Here is a 15,924-nt window from a genome sequence, read left to right as displayed (position 1 = left end):
GAGACAGATGGAAAGGTAGAGAGACGGATGGAAAAAGAGAGATGGCTGGGGAGAGAGACGGATGGAAAGGAAGAGAGAGAGATGGCTGGGGAGAGAGATGGATGGAAAGGAAAGAGAGAGATGGCTGGGGAGAGAGACGGATGGAAAGGAAGAGAGAGATGGCTGGGGAGAGAGAGATGGAAAGGAAGAGAGAGATGGCTGGGGAGAGAGACAGATGGAAAGGTAGATGGAAAGACAGATGGAAAGGAAGAGAGAGATGGAAAGGAAGAGAGAGAGATGGTGGGGGAGAGAGACAGATGGAAAGGAAGAGAGAGATGGTGGGGGAGAGAGACAGATGGAAAGGAAGAGAGAGAGATGGTGGGGAGAGAGACAGATGGAAAGGAAGAGAGAGATGGTGGGGAGAGAGACAGATGGAAAGGAAGAGAGAGATGATGGGGAGAGACAGATGGTGGGGAGAGAGAGATGGAAAGGAAGAGAGAGATGGTGGGGGAAAGGAATGGAGAGAGAGATGGTGGGGGAGAGGACAGATGGAAAGGAAGAGAGAGAGATGGAAAGGAAGAAGAGAGATGGTGGGGGAGAGAGACAGATGGAAAGGAAGAGAGAGATGGTGGGGAGAGAGACAGATGGAAAGGTAGAGCAAGAGATGGCGGGGGAGAGAGACAGATGGAAAGGAAAGAGAGAAGAGACAGATGGAAAGGAAGAGAGAGAGATGGCTGGGGGGGATGGAAAGGAAGAGAGAGAGATGGTGGGGAGAGAGACAGATGGAAAGGAAGAGAGAGAGATGGCTGGGGGAGAGAGACGGATGGAAAGGAAGAGAGAGAGATGGCTGGGGAGAGAGACAGATGGAAAGGAAGAGAGAGAGATGGCTGGGGAGAGAGACAGATGGAAAGGAAGAGAGAGAGATGGTGGGGAGAGAGACAGATGGAAAGGAAGAGAGAGAGATGGCTGGGGAGAGAGACAGATGGAAAGGAAGAGAGAGAGATGGCTGGGGAGAGAGACAGATGGAAAGGAAGATGGTGGGGGAGAAGACGGATGGAAAGGTAGAGAGAGATGAGACAGATGGAAAGGTGGAGACAGATGGGAGAGAGCTGGGGAGAGAGACAGATGGAAAGGAAGAGAGAGATGGTGGGGGAGAGAGACGGATGGAAAGGTAGAGAGACGGATGGAAAGGAAGAGAGACAGATGGAAAAGGACAGATGGAAAGGTAGAGAGAGAGATGGTGGGGAGAGAGACAGATGGAAAGGAGAGAGAGAGATGGCTGGGGAGAGAGACAGATGGAAAGGTAGAGAGAGAGATGGCTGGGGAGAGAGACAGATGGAAAGGTAGAGAGACAGATGGAAAGGAGAGAGAGAGATGGATGGAAAGGTAGAGAGACAGATGGAAAGGTGGAAAGAGACAGATGGAAAGGTAGAGAGAGATGGCTGGGGAGAGAGACAGATGGAAAGGAAGAGAGAGACAGATGGGTAGAGCAAGAGAGAGAGACAGATGGAAAGGAGAGATGGAAAGAAGAGAGAGATGGTGGGGGAGAGACAGATGGATGAAGAGAGAGATGGTGGGGAGAGAGACAGATGGAAAGGAAGAGAGAGAGATGGACAGATGGAAAGGAAGAGAGAGAGAGAGACGAGAGATGATGGAAATGGAAGAGAGAGAGATGGAAAGGAAGAGAGAGATGGTGGGGGAGAGAGACAGATGGAAAGGAAGAGAGAGAGATGGTGGGGGAGAGAGACAGATGGAAAGGAAAAGAGAGAGATGGTGGGGGGAGAGAGACAGATGGAAAGGAAGAGAGAGAGATGGTGGGGAGAGAGACAGATGGAAAGGAAGAGAGAGATGGAAAGGAAGAGAGAGATGATGGGGGAGACAGATGGGGAGAGAGAGATGGATGGATGGGGGAGAGAGACAGATGGAAAGGAAGAGAGAGATGGTGGGGGAGAGAGACAGATGGAGAGACAAGAGATGGAAATGGAAAGAGAGAGAGATGGACTGGGGAGAGAGACGGGGGAGAGAGACAGATGGAAAGGAAGAGAGAGAGATGGCTGGGGAGAGAGACAGATGGAAAGGAAGAGAGAGAGATGGTGGGGAGAGAGACAGATGGAAAGGAAGAGAGAGAGATGGCTGGGGGAGAGAGACGGATGGAAAGGAAGAAGAGAGATGGCTGGGGAGAGAGACAGATGGCTGGGGAGAGAGAGACGGATGGAAAGGAAGAGAGAGAGATGGATGAGACAGATGGAAAGGAAGAGAGGGGGAGAGAGACAGATGGAAAGGAAGAGAGAGATGGAAAGGAGAGAGAGAGAGATGGCTGGGGACAGGACAGAGAAGAGAGAGAGATGGAAACAGATGGAAAGGAAAGAGAGAGATGGTGGGGAGATGACAGATGGAAAGGTAGAGAGACAGATGGAAAGGTAGAGAGACAGATGGAAAGGTAGAGAGAGAGATGGCTGGGGAGAGACGGATGGAAAGGTGGATGGAAAGGAAGAGAGACAGATGGAAAGGTAGAGAGACAGATGGAAAGGTAGAGAGAGAGATGGTGGGGAGAGAGACAGATGGAAAGGTAGAGAGAGAGATGGCTGGGGAGAGAGACAGATGGAAAGGTAGAGAGAGAGATGGCTGGGGAGAGAGACAGATGGAAAGAGACAGATGGAAAAGAGAGAGATGGCTGGGGAGAGAGACAGATGGAAAGGAAGAGAGAGAGATGAGAGACAGATGGAAAGGTAGAGAGAGAGATGGCTGGGGAGAGAGACAGATGGAAAGGTAGAGAGAGAGATGAGAGAAATGGAAAGGAGAGAGATGGCTGGGGAGAGAGACAGATGGAAAGGAAGGGAGAAGATGGAAAAAGAGAGAGATGGTGGGGAGAGAGACAGATGGAAAGGAAGAGAGAGATGGTGGGGGAGAGAGACAGATGGAAAGGAAGAGAGAGATGGTGGGGGAGAGGAATGGAAAGGAAGAGAGAGATGGCTGGGGGAGAGAGACAGATGGAAAGGAAGAGAGAGATGGAAAGGAAGGAAGAGAGAGAGATGGCTGGGGATGGAGAAGACGAGAGATGGAAAAAGAAGAGAGAGAGATGGCTGGGGAGAGAGACGGATGGAAAGGAGACGGATGGAAAGGAAGAGAGAGATGGCTGGGGAGAGAGACGGATGGAAAGGAAGAGAGAGAGATGGCTGGGGAGAGAGACAGATGGAAAGGAAGAGAGAGAGATGGCTGGGGAGAGAGACGGATGGAAAGGAAGAGAAGAGGAGACAGATGGAAAGGAGAGATGGCTGGGGAGAGAGACGGATGAAAGGAAGAGAGAGAGATGGCTGGGGAGAGGACAGATGGGAGAGAGAGAGACAGATGGAAAGGAAGAGCGAGAGATGGAAAGAAAGAGAGAGAGATGGAAAGGAAGAGAGAGAGATGGCAGATGGGGAAGAGAGAGATGGTGGGGAGAGAGACGGATGGAAAGGAAGATGGAAAGGAAGAGAGATGGATGGAAAGGTAGAGAGACGGATGGAAAGGAAGAGAGACAGATGGGGAGAGAGACAGATGGATGGAAAGGAATGGAGAGAGAGATGGGGAGAGGACAGATGGAAAGGGGAGATGGAGAGACAGATGGATGGACAGATGGAAAGGAGAGAGAGATGGCTGGGGAGAGAGACAGATGGATGGAAGATGGAAAAGAGAGAGAGATGGTGGGGAGAGAGACAGATGGAAAGGTAGAGAGAGAGACTGGGGAGAGAGACAGATGGAAAGGATGGCTGGGAGAGAGACAGATGGAAAGGTAGAGCAAGAGAGAGAGAGAGATGGCAGATGGAAAGGAAGAGAGAGATGGTGGGGGAGAGAGACAGATGGAAAGGAAGAGAGAGATGGTGGGGAGATGGAAATGGAAAGAGAGAGAGATGGACAGATGGAAAGGGGAGAGAGAGAGTGGGGGAGAGAGACAGATGGAAAGGAAGAGAGAGATGGTGGAGAAGATGGAAAGGAAGAGAGAGATGGACAGATGGAAAGGAGAGAGAGAGATGGGGAGGGAAGAGAGAGATGGTGGGGAGAGGAAGATGGAAAGGAAGAGAGAGAGATGGCTGGGGAGAGAGACAGATGGAAAGGAAGAGAGAGATGGAAGAGACAGATGAAGAAAGAGATGGATGGGGGAGAGAGAGAGATGAGCAAGAGATGGGGAGAGAGAGGATGGAAAGAGAGAGATGGTGGGGATGACAGATGGAAAGGTAGAGCAAGAGATGGCGGGGGAGAGAGATGGATGGAGAAGGAGAGACAGATGGAAAGGAAGAGAGAGATGGTGGGGAGAGAGACAGATGGAAAGGAAGAGAGAGAGATGGCTGGGGGGGATGGAAAGGAAGAGAGAGATGGAAAGGAAGAGAGAGAGATGGAGAGAGACGGATGGAAAGGAAGAGAGAGAGATGGCTGGGGGAGAGAGACGGATGGAAAGGAAGAGAGAGATGGCTGGGGAGAGAGACAGATGGAAAGAAGAGAGAGAGATGGTGGGGAGAGAGACAGATGGAAAGGAAGAGAGAGAGATGGCTGGGGACAGAGACAGATGGAAAGGAAGAGAGAGAGATGGCTGGGGAGAGAGACAGATGGAAAGGAAGAAGAGAGATGGTGGGGGAGAGAGAGATGGTAGAGAGACAGATGGAGGAGAGACAGATGGATGGAAGATGGAAAAGAGAGAGAGATGGCTGGGGAGAGAGACAGATGGAAAGGAAGAGAGATGGAAAGGAGATGGATGGAAAGGTAGAGAGACAGATGGAAAGGATGGAAGATGGAAAGGAGAGAGAGAGATGGCTGGGGAGAGAGACAGATGGAAAGGAAGAGAGACAGAGATGGACAGATGGGGGAGAGAGACAGATGGAAAGAGACAGATGGAGAGAGAGATGGTGGGGGAGAGAGACAGATGGAAAGGTAGAGAGAGAGATGGCTGGGGAGAGAGACAGATGGAAAGGTAAGAGAGAGATGGCTGGGGAGAGAGACAGATGGAAAGGTAGAGCAAGAGATGGTGGGGGAGAGAGACAGATGGAAAGGAAGGGAGAGAGAGATGGTGGGGAGAGAGACAGATGGAAAGGAAGAGAGAGATGGTGGGGAGAGAGACAGATGGAAAGGAAGAGAGAGAGATGGTGGGGAGAGAGACAGATGGAAAGGAAGAGAGAGATGGTGGGGAGAGAGACAGATGGAAAGGAAGAGAGAGATGGTGGGGAGAGAGACGGATGGAAAGGAGAGAGAGATGGATGGGGTAGAGCAAGAGACAGATGGAAAGGAAGAGAGAGATAGGGGAGAGAGACGGATGGAAAGGAAGAGAGAGAGATGGCTGGGGAGAGAGACGGATGGAAAGGAAGAGAGAGATGGCTGGGGAGAGAGACGGATGGAAAGGAAGAGAGAGAGATGGGAGACAGATGGAAAGGAAGAGATGGCTGGGGAGAGAGACGGATGGAAAGAGACAGATGGAAAGTAGAGCAAGAGATGGACAGATGGAAAGGAAGAGAGAGATGGAAAGGAAGATGGAAAGGAGAGAGATGGTGGGGGGGATGGAAAGGAAGAGAGACAGATGGAAAGGAAGAGATGGCTGGGGAGAGAGAGATGGTAGAGGGGATGGAAAGGAAGAGACAGATGGAAATGGAAAGGTAGAGAGAGAGATGGTGGGGGAGAGAGACAGATGGAAAGGTAGAGAGAGAGATGGCTGGGGAGAGAGACAGATGGAAAAAGAGAGAGATGGCTGGGGAGAGAGACAGATGGAAAGGTAGAGAGACAGATGGAAAGGTAGAGAGAGAGATGGCTGGGGAGAGAGACAGATGGAAAGGAGGAGACAGATGGAAAGGTAGAGAGAGAGATGGTGGGGGAGAGAGACAGATGGAAAGGTAGAGAGAGAGATGGCTGGGGAGAGAGACAGATGGAAAGAAGAGAGAGACAGATGGAAAGGTGATGGCGGGGGAGAGAGACAGATGGAAAGGAAGGAAAGATGGAAAGGAAGAGAGAGATGGTGGGGGAGAGAGACAGATGGAAAGGAAGAGAGAGATGGTGGGGGAGAGAGACAGATGGAAAGGAAAGAGAGAGATGGTGGGGAGAGAGACAGATGGAAAGGAAGAGAGAGATGGTGGGGGAGAGGACAGATGGAAAGGAGAGAGAGAGAGATGGAAAGGAAGAGAGAGAGATGGCTGGGGAGAGAGACGGATGGAAAGGAAGAGCGAGAGATGGAAAGGTAGAGCAAGAGATGGCGGGGAGAGAGAGAGATGGAAAGGAAGAGAGAGATGGTAGGGGGAGAGAGACGGATGGAAAGGAAGAGAGAGAGACTGGGGAGAGAGAGATGGAAAGAGAGAGAGATGGCTGGGGAGAGAGAGATGGAAAGGGAGAGATGGCTGGGGAGAGAGACAGATGGAAAGGAAGAGAGAGATGGCTGGGGAGAGAGACGGATGGAAAGGAAGAGAGAGAGATGGTGGGGAGAGAGACAGATGGAAAGGAAGAGAGAGAGATGGCTGGGGAGAGAGACGGATGGAAAGGAAGAGAGAGAGATGGTGGGGAGAGAGACAGATGGAAATGGAAAGTGGGGGAGAGACAGATGGAAAGGAAGAGCGAGAGATGGAAAGAAAGAGAGAGAGATGGAAAGGAAGAGAGAGAGATGGTGGGGGGAGAGAGACAGATGGAAAGGAAGAGAGAGAGATGGTGGGGAGAGAGACAGATGGAAAGGAAGAGAGAGATGGTGGGGGAGAGAGACAGATGGAAAGGAAGAGAGAGAGATGGCTGGGGAGAGAGACAGATGGAAAGGAAAGAGAGAGGTGGGGGGAGAGAGACAGATGGAAAGGAAGAGAGCGAGATGGTGGGGGAGAGAGACAGATGGAAAGGAAGAGCAAGAGATGGTGGGGAGAGAGACAGATGGAAAGGAAGAAGATGGTGGGGGGAGAGAGATGGAAAGGAAGAGAGAGAGATGGTGGGGAGAGAGACAGATGGAAAGGAAGAGAGAGAGATGGTGGGGGAGAGAGACAGATGGAAAGGAAGAGAGAGAGATGGTGGGGGAGAGAGACAGATGGAAAGGAAGAGAGAGATGGCGGGGGAGAGATGATGGAAAGGAAGAGAGAGATGGAAAGGAAGAGAGAGAGATGGAAAGGAAGATGGTGGGGGAGAGAGACAGATGGAAAGGAAAGAGAGAGATGGTGGGGGAGAGAGACAGATGGAAAGGAAGAGAGAGAGATGGTGGGGGAGAGAGACAGATGGAGAGATGGTGGGGGAGAGAGACAGATGGAAAGGAAGAGAGAGATGGTGGGGGAGAGAGACAGATGGAAAGGAAAGAGAGATGGTGGGAGAGAGACAGATGAGATGGGGGAGAGAGACAGATGGAAGATGGTGGGGGAGAGAGACAGATGGAAAGGTAGAGCAAAGAGATGGGGGAGAGAGACAGATGAAAAGGAAGAGAGAGAGATGACAGATGGAAAGGGGAGAGAGAGACAGATGGAAAGGAAAGAGAGAGAGATGGTGGGGAGAGAGACAGATGGAAAGGAAGAGAGAGAGATGGTGGGAAAGAGAGACAGATGGAAAGGTAGAGCAAGAGATGGTGGGGGAGAGAGACAGATGGAAAGGAAGAGAGAGAGATGGTGGGGAGAGAGACAGATGGAAAGGAAGAGAGAGATGGTGGGGGAGAGAGACAGATGGAAAGGTAGAGCAAGAGATGGTGGGGGAGAGAGACAGATGGAAAGGAAGAGAGAGAAATGATGGGGAGAGACAGATGGAAAGGAAGAGAGAGAGAGATGGTGGGGGAGAGAGAGAGAGGTGGGGGAGAGAGACAGATGGAAAGGAAGAGAGAGAGATGGCTGGGGAGAGAGACGGATGGAAAGGAAGAGAGAGAGATGGTGGGGGAGAGAGACAGATGGAAAGGAAGAGCGAGAGAGATGGTGGGGGAGAGAGACACAACAGCAGGTTCTTCAGATATAGGTGTAATGTGGCAGTAGTCTAAAACACTAAGTAAACTGGTATTGTCCCCAGGACACCTAGTTACTGAGAGGAGGTAATCATTCAATATGCAATCTAGTCACAGTGTGTGTGCTTGTGCGTGTGTGTTTGTGTGTAATAATAATCCATCATTTGGTGGGTGCTTCTATTTGTCCTATTGCACACATATACAAGTGTGTATTATACACATGTGAATTGGAAGTGTGTATGTGTGTCATCACAATTAACTGGTGTAATCATTAGGCCCTGTCACTGAAAGTGAGGAAGCAAGGCTTTCACAGCAGAGAGAAAGTGAAAGGAAGAGAGAGATCAAAAGAAAGACTGCTTCCTCTGTATTATTATTCTCCAACTCTTTTTGTCATTGTCATGTTGCCAAACAGAAACACACTAACATTGTGCTTGGATGTCTGCCCATATCTATAGAGCCAGCTAGTTATCTGTCCACTGACTGACTTTGGACCCAGGGTCTGTACAGAGCACACCATTCAAACTCTTCCATAATGACAAGGTGACTGTTATGTAGCAGTATTGACTCTTGACACACTGAACCTGTGAACATACACTCTCTTCAACGACCTTCTGTCTGATAAGGGAGTGGAGAGGAAGAGAACCACATAGAGAGAGTGAATGAATGAACCAATCACTGTACTTCATTGATCCCCAAAGGGGAAATGTGTTTTTTCACTGGCTGCAGAAAGGGAAGGTCACAGAAGGTCAGGACAGCCTACTCCTTTCCCACCTTTCAGCTCCAACCGGCATTATAACTAGTACGAGCAACCGATAATACTCTGGTTAGAACACACACTCACACATAATTTCTTGCGATTCCAAGGGTTACGAAGACGTCACTGGTCTCCATGGCTTTGCTGTTGCCAAGATACGGCTCTCTAGGATGGGATGTTGTGGCAGGCGAGGTGAGGCGATAGGGAGAGAGGTGACATAAGAGTGTCAGTGTTACATATTAAGGTGGGGTTAGCTCCACTTTAGACTATAAGAGAAGAATGTAGGCATCAGGGTTGAGGTCAAGTCCATTTCAAATGAGTCAGTTCAGCAAGTGAATTGCCAAAGTTTCTGCAACAAGATGCCTTTCTTTAGTAAAACACTGGTGCCAGCCTATTTGCAGTGCCAGCCTGTGTATGTTGTGTCAGTGATTTGGATTGCTCATCATCCCTTACAGTAGCATCATTTGCATGGTGATACTTCAGCACCACCTTCAGGAATAGTTCCATCAGTGTGTGTTTGTGTGTGTGGTAACTAGACAAAATGGTTTGACTATGATTGGAACAGAAACACACACACACACTGACTGAACTGGTGGTTACGATCAGAGACACCTTACACGTACGTGGTGGATTGAGACGAGAGCAGAGAGGATTATAGATCTAGACTAGATCTGATTACAATTTCAATTTCTCAGGTGAGTAGAAGTTTGTGTCTGAAATCTAAACTTATTCCCACTACTTTTCAACATATGGCACCTTAATCCTAATATTTAGTGCACTACCTTTCAAGATAGGGCACCTTATTCTTAATTTATAGTGCACTACCTTTCAAGATAGGGCTCTGGTCCAAAGTGATTTACTATATGAGGAGTATAGGGCCTTGGTCATTGTAGTGCACTATATAGGGAGTAGGGTGTCATTTAGGATTTCTTGTATTTTATTTACTGGACATAATACTTAGACTGGCAGCTGAGTCAATGTTAGTCATCTTCAGTGAAACGCATCACAGAGAGAATACATTTCATCTGTTGAATCCTTCAAAGTGACGACCAGAAAGTAGGAATTGTTTCCAGATAATTTATCTATATATTATCTAGTATGCTAGCCAGTAACAGCTAAAGTAGACCAGTAACATAAGGCATTATGGAAGTACTGTTGCTACAACTATAAAGGTTTGTTGATCATGTTTGATCTGTTTTGTGTTTGATAGTAGTAAAAGGAGACCGAAATAGGTGTGTATTGGCATGATGAAAGTGTTTCTTTGAGATATAACCACCTCGTTATGAGAGTATGACTAAGCACAATGACATGAAGAGAATGTAACAAATTGACACCCTCCTGATTGCTAAAATATTATGTAGGTCCATGTCTGTCTCTGTCTCTTTGACCCCCCCCCACTTTCACGGTCAAATACACAAGTTGTATCACAACCCATCCACTCACGCACAGTTTTTCTGTTAATTTAGAGTGTACAATTTTAAAACTTTAGTTAACTTATTTAAAACAATTTTAAGTGTGTTTATGTGTTTAGAGGTCTTAGGAGAGAGGAGGGGACCACTGCCTCTAAAATGAATCTCACTGGGGAACATGCATCCCCAATGTTGAGAGGTGAGATTAATCCAAAGCTGTTGATGACTGTTGTCCATCGCAGAACTCAGAAGTGATTTTACATCATCATTAGGCTAGATAAGAATAGAATAGATTAGTGTCTAAAGGTCTGTCTGTTGTGTTGAAGCCTAATCCAGCAGGAGAGACCAGACTCAACTGTACCGAGCTGTGCGTCCATGAAGAGTGACCAGTCTATAGATCCACCTACCGTGTCCAGAGAGAGAACCTCTTCTACTAAACTAAAGTAAGCGGGGTGTTCTTGAGCGAAATAGGTTCCCCTAATGTACAGACATAGTGTCCATCTATAAATGTATCAACGAAAGAAGGCTAATAAAATTTGTTAGACATACCTGTAATGCTCCAACGAGAAACCTATCAAATAACTTGAAAATCACAATATATATTGCTAGTGAATGGATGTTCTGAAAGTAGTTTGATGGTTGTAGATCATAAGACTAAGGAGCTATTGACATTTTAATCTTTTAAAAAATGATCATAAAATCTAATGAGATGCAAATGGACAAACAAAAGGCTGTGCAATGTGTAGGCCCAATGAGTGTACATTATGAACCTTGTTTGAGGTGTGTGGGTCACATGACCAAGGTGGTATTGAATTTCAAATGCAACGTGTGTCTATGCCATCGGGTTAACTAGAACCAGTTTTGAAGGTTTCAGGAGTAACGGTTAAAGAGCTACTGAAATGAGAAAAATTGGATTTATCATTATGTTGATGGTCCTTAACTGCTGTTAGTGGACGTAAGGAAAACTACAGACGAATATCCGTCAAATATCCAACCTGAATCTGTCTTTACCTCGTTTGCCTGAGGCTGATGCCGCGCAGGTGCTTGTACTCATTCTTGTACACATGCATATACACTCGCATTCAAATGCGCATGTGCACACACACATGTAAATAGTGCCGCACATGCACTGAAATGTATATAGTTGGCCTAGCTGTATTGTTTTTTGTTGTCTTTGATGTGTTTAGTTTTTGCATTGTTGTTTCTCTTTTTTCTCTTTTGTAAATTTTGTCGCTCTGGACGGGAGACGGTTAGATGATTGAATGTAATGTAAATGTTGAGCGGCTTCACTGCATGTACATTGTATGTTTTAATATTTACATGTGATTTTCATGATTTAAAAAAAGAGAATTTAAAAAAAAACACGTTATAGCAATATGTCAGTCGATGACGTGTCATGCAACCATTGGTTGATGCATGAGCAGGTGACTGCAACCACAGTTTTCAATCGTGTCCTTTTAGCTTCATATCACGCCTTATCCTTTGACTGTTTTTGTTTGATAACTTTGTACCTTTTTGAGTTAGCTTTTTACCATCATTATGATCTTGGAATCTGTTCAAATAACCTGAAAAACAATCAATCCCTTATTACCCAAACCTTGGAACTGCGTGACAAACTGTAAATGTGTGATAATTGCAATCAAGAAATCTCAAAAGTTGCCCAGGTTCCCTGATCTTGCTATGGCAAACAAGCTGGTTTTACCATACTGTAATTGTCATTTCTGCAGAGTGATTGTTCTCAACTAAAACTCATAAAGAACTACCCAAGAAGCATTAGGCTCTGTCTGATATGCACTGTTAAACACCTGAGGAAGCTCCACTCTTTTCACTGGCACTGTAGCCTTGACCACGGCATTTGTTCACTGACATCCCCTCCATACTTTCATTCATTACATATTTTTATTTCACATTCCTGAAGCTGTTCTGTCGGATTTCTGCTACAGTCCTTGAGCACATGGTCAATACAGATAAGATAGAAAAGATGCCCAAAACTCTGACTGAAATGTACACATACTTCCTGGAATTTCAGTCCAAATAGACAGATGTGAAGTATAAAGGGGAAGGTGAGACTAATCTATGCTGGCACTGGGGAAACTGGCCTTCGAACAGCTTGAAAAGGACATCAGATTTTCTACGAGGAAGACCTGACTAAGTGTGATATCGACATCAGTGAAGCAGCATTATACTCAGGATAGTGCACGCAGATCTTCAGAGAGGAGCGTGGGCTGTACGAGGAAAAGGTGTACTGCTTTGTGCCATCTGACCATTCAGGAGTTCCTTCCCGCTCTGTATGTGTTTCTCTCATTCAACAACAGCAATGTCAATCTAATGACAAAAAAGAAACCAACCTCACAAAAACTTCTGAAGATGTTCAATTAAAATCCTACAACCAACAAGAGTGCAGTGAACAAGGCCTTAGAGTGAGAATGGACACCTGGATCTGTTCCTCCGCTTCCTTCTGGGCCTCTCTCAGGAGTCCAATCAGACTCTCCTACGAGGGCTACTGACAAACAGGAAACAGAGAAATTAGGTAACAGTCAAGTACATCAAGAAAAAGATCAGGGAGAATCACTCTCCAGAGAGGTGCATCAATCTGTTACACTCTATTGGAGGATGTTCCTGAGGTCAGGAAGTCTAGGAGAACTCTTCCCTGCACAATGTTCAGCTCTGGTCTTTGTGTTGCTAACTTCAAAGAAGGAGCTGGAATGTGTTCAATCTGAAGAAATGCTCCAGATCAGAGGAGAGTCTTCTGAGGCTGCTGCCGGTAGTCAATGTCTCCAGAACAGCTCTGAAGTTAATCAATACCTAACATAGACATATGACAAAGATCAGAAGAAACCATTCATTTGTATTACTAAATTTATACAATTATATGTTAATATAAATGACATGTTAATTGATAAGCTTGGCCTATGTATGTCTTATAGGTTGAATTAATGTAGCCTCACAGAGAGATGTGGTGTAGCGCTCGCCTAAGTTCTCAACTCAAACTCCTCACACTTAAGAGAACTGGACATTGAGAGACAATGACCTGCAAGATGCAGGAGTGAAGCTGCGGGCTGCTGGACTGGGGAGTCCACACTAAACTGGAGTCCCTGAGGTTGCTATTCCACACTGTAAACTGGAGTCCCTGAGGTTGCTATTCCACACTGTAAACTGGAGTCCCTGAGGTTACTATTCCACACTGTAAACTCTGAGGTTGCTATTCCACACTGTAAACTGGAGTTCCTGAGGTTGCTATTCCACACTGTAAACCCTGAGGTTGCTATTCCACACTGTAAACCCTGAGGTTACTATTCCACACTGTAAACCCTGAGGTTGCTATTCCACACTGTAAAACCTGAGGTTGCTATTCCACACTGTAAACCCTGAGGCTGCTATTCCACACTGTAAACTGGAGTCCCTGAGGTTGCTATTCCATACTGTAAACTGGAGTCCCTGAGGTTGCTATTCCACACTGTAAACTGGAGTCCCTGAGGTTGCTATTCCACACTGTAAACTGGAGTCCCTGAGGTTGCTATTCCATACTGTAAACTGGAGTCCCTGAGGTTGCTATTCCACACTGTAAACTGGAGTCCCTGAGGTTGCTATTCCACACTGTAAACTGGAGTCCCTGAGGTTGCTATTCCACACTGTAAACCCAGAGGTTACTATTCCACACTGTAAACCCTGAGGTTACTATTCCACACTGTAAAACCTGAGGTTGCTATTCCACACTGTAAACCCTGAGGTTACTTAGAAGTTGACAAACTGCAGAATTAAAAAATTAAACAATGTTTCTATCCAGCCATTTTTATGTGAATAAATTACATGTTGGATAGAAAAAACAGGCTTGATTGAAACAGTATAATTGTTGGTAAACGAGTTGACAATGGTTTAATAATCCAACAGGGGCAGTCTAGACAGGTCAAGGCAGGCAGGGGTCAGTAAACCAGAAGTGGGGCAACGGTACCGGAAGGCAGGCAGGCTCAGTGTAAGCAAAGGTACAGGTCAGCAGGCTCAGGGTCAGGCAGAGTGGTCAGGCAAGCGTCAAAACCGGGGGGGCGAGAAAAAGAGAGACTGGGACAGCAGGAGCTGAGAACAGAAATGCTGCTTGACTTGACAAACAAGATGAACTGGCAACAGACCAACAGAGAACACAGGTATAAATACACAGGGGAAAATGGGGAAGATGGGCGACACCTGGAGGGGGGTGGAGACAATCACAAAGACAGGTGAAACAGATCAGAGCATGCACACTGAATAGTTTATTCAGCTACAGATTAAATAATAAACTTCACAGGGTGGTGAAAGTGCACAGTGATGATGAGCTTGATGCTCATTTACAATAAATATGGAGGTTCCTAATTTATGCTGGTGACATGATGATCAGTGCTTAGCATTCAATTGACAAATGAAAATGATCTTGCTCTTATCCATGTCATGAAACTTAGGCCTCAACACTCCATGTACTATATCTGCGAGCTTGTGACTACAGCGCACATGCCAAGACCAGAGTGGGCACATTTGCTGTTTATTGCAGACTTTTTGTGCCAAAATCATCGACATAGTTAAAAACGGGATGGAAACACATCGTATTTAAAAAATTGTATTCAATCAATTCTAAGTTATTAGACAAAGCGCTTTTTATTTGCAAGAAGCCAGTTTGATGGAAACAGACCACTGCTGGTTAAATTAGCATATTTTATGTGTGAGAATATTAGAATATTTACTTGAAAATCTTTCAACAAAATGACGTAAACCTGAGTATAGACATGAATTGCTTATTCAATTAACATAAAAATGGTTTTATATGAATGTGTATAAACTTTCAATAATTATGTTTTATTTTAATTAATTTAAATGTCAAGTGTAAACCTGTACAGCCAAGGGGTTACATGTGTATAATGGGTAGCAGTAGTGTTAATGAAATCATGATAAACTCTATGCAAGCTGTCAGGTTGTCTGGTCACAGAGGAAGGATGTGCTTCTTTGGCCTCAGCTCTCAAACTCTTCACACCTGAGAGAGCTGGACCTGAGCTACAATTACCCAGGAGACTCAGGGGTGAAGCTGCTCTCTGCTGGAGTGGAGGATCCACAATGGAGACTGGAGAAACTCAAGGATGCAGAAAGTGTGTTGTTGTTGTGTCCGTGATCCCTTTACCCCAGCCCCTGTCCTGCTTCCTTACTGAAGAACAGTATGCGTGTAATGCATTAGGCTCCCTCACTCATAACAAAACATAATGCACTCTTGAAATAATGCATTAAGTGTTGCTATATTACCTTATGTAAGGTGTGTTAAGGGGACATGACTGTTAGTAAGCTCTTACAATCCACTGGGCACAATTTAATCAATGTTATTTTCACATCATTTCAGCATCACAAAATCTATGTAATGATATTAAATCAATGTGCAAAACTCATTGAATTTGAAAAAGTCATCAAAGAAATGAAAGTCCCCAACACCTGGTACATGGGTACAGATCACATGGATTACGGCAGCCCTTCTGTACCTCTCTGTTTCAGAGGGGTTGGGTTGAATGCGGAAGTCACATTTAGGTTGAATGCATTCAGTTGTGCAACTGACTAGATATCCCCTTTCCCTAATTAATTTATAAATAGGCTTTCATTAGAAGTTCTGGATAATTGAAAAACATCTAAATATTCTAATTTATATGATTCTGTGTATCGGTATCCTTCATCAGATTCCTGTGATCTCACACTGGACCCAAACACAGCACACAAATGACTCCCTCACTCTGAGAAGAACAGAAAGGAGAAAACGGCAATAAAGGTTCACAAGTATCCTGGTGAACTGCTAAGAGTGGTCTGTCATCAGGTGCAGTGTAGAGAGGGTCTGACTGGGCGATTCTACTGGGAGGTAGAGGGGAGTGGGT

General features: G+C 46.1%; 1 long non-coding RNA gene across 1 annotated transcript; it reads left to right on the top strand.

Moving 5' to 3' along the window:
• Positions 1 to 9,183: 9,183 nt before the first annotated feature.
• LOC112265889 lies at positions 9,184 to 12,214 on the top strand. The gene is made up of 3 exons (XR_002955832.1): positions 9,184 to 9,334; positions 10,171 to 10,247; positions 10,375 to 12,214. It is a non-coding gene; the product is annotated as an uncharacterized LOC112265889 (long non-coding RNA).
• Positions 12,215 to 15,924: the final 3,710 nt, after the last annotated feature.

This window comes from Oncorhynchus tshawytscha, linkage group LG13 (genome assembly GCF_018296145.1).
Source record: "Oncorhynchus tshawytscha isolate Ot180627B linkage group LG13, Otsh_v2.0, whole genome shotgun sequence".
NCBI lineage: Eukaryota > Metazoa > Chordata > Actinopteri > Salmoniformes > Salmonidae > Oncorhynchus > Oncorhynchus tshawytscha.
The sequence above is the reverse complement of the archived record's forward strand: the minus strand, read 5'-3'. Positions and strand labels throughout refer to the sequence as shown.